The following is a 4,677-nucleotide window of genomic DNA, read 5'->3' on the forward strand; positions in this document are numbered from 1 at the left end:
ACGGCGGATCCCGGCTAAAACGGGACAGCGCCGCGTCGTCCGGGGATGCCGGGGCGGCGTTAATAAAAACCTATGTTACGGGTTTTCCGAAAATCGTGCAAAACCGGGCCTAATATGAATTTATGAGCTTTTTAACGTGTTCTCGCCTATGCCCGGGGTGGCGTCGCGGTGCCGCAATACTGGCCAATTTCGATCCTCCGGCGCGATCGAGCGCACGTCCGGAAATCCCGGGAAGTACTTGGGAAAATTTGGAAAAAGAAATTCCACGAGTTCTTACGTGAATTTCCAAAGTCCGTACAAAAATTAGAGGGTTCCAAAGAACCTTCGGAAAAATTCAGAAATACTCGGGGGGGAATTCGAAAAGATTCAGAGATCTCTCGGAGAGATTCAGAAAAATTCAGGAAAATCCCCCAAAATTTCTGGAATTCCCCGGGAGATTCTAGGAACCCCCAAAAATGTTCGGAAGGGTTTGGAGGATCCTCGGAAGAATTCCGGGATTTATAGAAAGGTCTTTACACTTTCCTTCCCCTTTCTCGCGGGGAGTCCGGAAACAATTTTCTCTTTTATCCCGCCGATTCACGTTAATTAACGAAGAATTCAATCCTTTACGGTCGGTGTGTGCGTGTGCATAAAACTGAAGCCAGGTTTTTCGATTTTCCGTGCACGTGAAAGCACCTGCGATTGCGTGCACGCATCGATTCTCGGGAATAACGCGGCAGGTGCGTAGCGCAAACTCTCTTTCCGGATATCCCTGTAATCACTGCGATCTCGTTGCACAGTCGGACGGTATTGTAATTGCGGAAAAGTGCGCCATCCCAGCGAGGAAGAGCCTGCTTATCAAAGGGCCGGCATCGAGCCCTCGTAAACCGTGGAAAGTGCGTAAAGCGGCTAATAAAATCCACCGGCGACAGGTGCACGAGCTCCCCTTCCTGAGTGCACTTGCAGGACTCTCATCATCCTTCAGAGAACGTAGTAAATTGAATAAATCCTTGTATACCCAAGAACTCAACGTTCAGGGGTCCCTTCGAATACAAGTATAATGTTAAAAATATTAATACAATATATTGTACAATTCCTCGTGGCTATTATCGTCAAGCTCCCCTTCCTGAGTGCACTTGCAGGACTCTCATCACCCTTCAGAGAACGCAGTAAATTGAATGAATTCTTGTAAACCCAAGAACGCAACGTTCAGGGGTCCCTTCGAATACAAGTATAATGTTAAAATATTAATACAATATATTATACACTTTCTCGTGGCTATTATCGTCAAGCTCCCCTTCCTGAGTGCATTTGCAGGACTCCCATAACCCTTCAGAGAACGCAATAAATTAAATGAATCCTTGTATACCCAAGAACTCAACGTTCACGAGTCCCCTCGAAGAAATACAAGTACAATATTAAAAATATTAATACAATATATTATACAATTCCTCATGGCTCTTATCGACAAGCTGAGGTACTGCAATCGATGTCATTTGTACCGACAACCGAACATTAAAATTCGCGAAAATTTTTCAATACAACGCGCAATACCCTGCTTGTACTTTGTAGGGCGATATGTATACATTATTTTACAGCCCGTGTACCAAGATCAGTCCCGATAAGATCTCCCGGTACATTAGAGAAAACCGCTAATGACTTCCAGGGAGCACTAAATGCACTTTCGGTATTTCCCGATAGATCCAGACCAATGCACGGTCTTGAGCACGCCATGTGCATCGGTGCAACCGCGCGAGGCCACGCCATCCGATAAGATGCATTCTGCAGGGAGGAAGAGAGTGCATAGGTGAGCTTATCAGGTGCATATCCGAGGGACGAGGAGCCACGTACTCACGGGTGCGCTTCTGCACGCAATGCGTCGAATGGCCACGTGCGCGAGTCCCAATCGATCCGATCGTTATGACGCTTGAAGACGTGCCAAGAGACGAGGAGATAAGAGAGACATTTTGAAGAAATAGTGGAAACAGGGAAACAGAAAATCCAGGAAAATTCCAGCCCGCTGCTTCGACTATCAGGTTATCGCGCGCCAAAGCCGATTGACCCGTTTTCCTGTTTTTTGTTTCCCTTTTTATTTTATTTTCCTTTTTTAACCGCACAGAGGGAACGGAATAAAACGCGGAAGTACTAATCCCAATTGCGGGAGCGATTGAAAATTTTCCGAATAAAAAGTACCCCGGCCCCGTAGTGAAAATCGCGATCGATCAACGCTCGATAAGGCACCGATATGGCGGGTTGGGCTTGCTCCAGTTTCCTCGGCTTTCACTCGAAAACCCGAAAAGAGAGACGCGCCGAAAATTCGAAAAACAGATAACAGAGAGGTGAAGTGATCGGAGATATTCTCGATGGGAAAACGTTTGCTCCTCGGGGAATGAACACACACTATCGCTCAGACAACGTGGCTTCTTATCGCCGTTGAATATAATTTGGATTAAAATACCCTGCTAAAAAATTGCAATAAATTCCCAAGTCACGTGTCTAAAGTCTCATTGGAAGATTGCAAGGCAACCGACATGCAGTCGTTATCTCAACCGCGTTGAGCAGTGTTATCATATGCACCCGACTCGTGCGATCCGCTGCACCAGTTTCTTCCGTGAACTTGGCTCGTCAGCTTCTTCGTCAGGGCGGGCATGACTAATTAATCGGCAGGGACGATTACCGCGCGAATAATCCGAAATTGTGGGACGGAGTCCCGGCAAAGGGGCGAAAGCATCCCCGGATGGAATCCTGGAGGAACGGCCGCCCCCGGCGAGCTTTCAGCACGACAGAGAGAATAACTCAACGTTCCGCGAAGCTGCGTATTTTTCTTCCGGCTAACTGCTATTCCGTGTTTTATTCATCCCTTTTTTTACCCTATTTCATGCCGCCCCTTGCACCCCTTCCGGTGTACGGGGGGGTCGGAGTCGGCAGGCCTGCAAGAGCGGTGCATTAACAGAGGCCGGCTTCCGAGATCGAAAACTGCGAGTCCTGCGGAATATTCCCCGCGGATAAATAATCTTGAAGAAGAGCAACGCCTTAGAGGGCGGCGAAACGGTGCCAAAACGTGGGGGGGCTGGAAAAGCTTGGCTGCACGAAAGCTCCAAGTACCGAGAACCTCTTCCTCGCAGTGGAAACGTTTTCCCAGACTTCCGCGTATTCCCGATATTTTTTATTATTTTTTTTTTTTAATTAATTCCAGGGTTCGGGTCAATTTTAGTCCGACAGGTGACATCCAACCCATGCATTTGCGACTTATGTCTCGATAATTAAGGGGAAAGCTACTTTTAGACGCGACTCGCGTGTCGATAAGTGCCTCGAAAACTGGCTGGCTTATTAGTCGAAATACGCGCGTACCTGGCATTCATGAAGCCCACATGTAAATGAATGATTAATTAAACTAGTAACGAAGGCTTCGGCAAGCGCTTAGCGCTGCTCAACCCCGCGATAAATATGGAAATTGAACGCGAAACCGCCCCGATCGGGCCGCTCGATCTTCCCAACGAGCATGCAAATTTTCACATTAAAAATGCACTGCGCAGATACCAGCTGATCGCTGCGTTCGATCTGTACGGACTCGTAGAACGAGAAGTTTACACGAAATTCAGTGGCGCGACGTGGCTCACAATTTAGCCCTAATCGTTTCGGCGCATCTCTCGGTGTACGATTAAAATAGGAATTAATTATTACCCCCTCCGAAAGAAATAAAAAGCAGCCTCCCCCCACCGTGAAAGTCCATTTCATTGTCCTCCGCAAACCTTCCGCGGTAAACTTGTAAAAAGTGCCACCGAAATTTGACTGATCTCTCAGGAAAAAAAAAAAAGATTCTAAACACCCACACTCGTGTGTTGCTCTCTTTCAACGGGTTTAACGTTTCAGGTACGTGCCAAGTATTATTTATATAAAGTAGAAATGTCACTTGCAGAGTAAACACCGGGTCGAGGCGAGTCGCGATCGCTTTATCCGGACATTTGTCAACCCCGGGGATTTTTCCGCGCGATGCGCCGCAGGTTTAAACCTAACCCTGACGAACGATCGCGGAATGGGGTGGATTTATAAAATCGCAGAGCCGAAACGGTGACTGCGGATTAACGGGCCTCGGCGGAGGCCGGATTGCGCCGGGAGGTGCGTGAATTAAGCGCAACGCACGGCTGGGTGGTTGTGGGTGGTAGTGGGTGGTAGTGGGTGGTTGTAGATGGCTATGGATAGCAATGGGTGGCAATGGGTGGTTGTAGGTGGCTGTGGGTGGCAATGGGTGGTTGTAGGTGGCTATGGGTGGCGATGGGTGGCAATACGTGGCAATGGGTGGTTGTAGGTGGCTATGGGTGGCGAGGGGTGGCAATACGTGGCGATGGGTGGCAGGGGACGAATCGGACCGAGTAACTACGGAGTTTCGTTTGATTACGGGTTAAAGTGGACATAGGTGAACGAATCCACCGGATGCATGCCTTCCCGATTCCGCGTCCTCCCTTCCGACCGCGGCCGTTTTTCCGCGTTTCCAGCGCCGCCCTTTAATTATTTCGTCTCCGCGCTCCTGTCCGCTAAGGAATACAAAGCAGTTTCATTATTCGCTGGCTGATTCCCATTAGACGGCCGACAGTTTTTCTCCCGGTTTCATTATCCACCCTGGACGGAATGTAAATGAGTCGGCCCGACGACCAGGGAATTTCGGCGGCACGTCGCGGCCCCTACGAGTCCTGCCAC

Source organism: Orussus abietinus, unplaced genomic scaffold, assembly GCF_000612105.2.
Source record: "Orussus abietinus isolate OABI.00-Male unplaced genomic scaffold, Oabi_2.0 scaffold120, whole genome shotgun sequence".
In the NCBI taxonomy this organism is placed as follows: Eukaryota; Metazoa; Arthropoda; class Insecta; order Hymenoptera; family Orussidae; genus Orussus; species Orussus abietinus.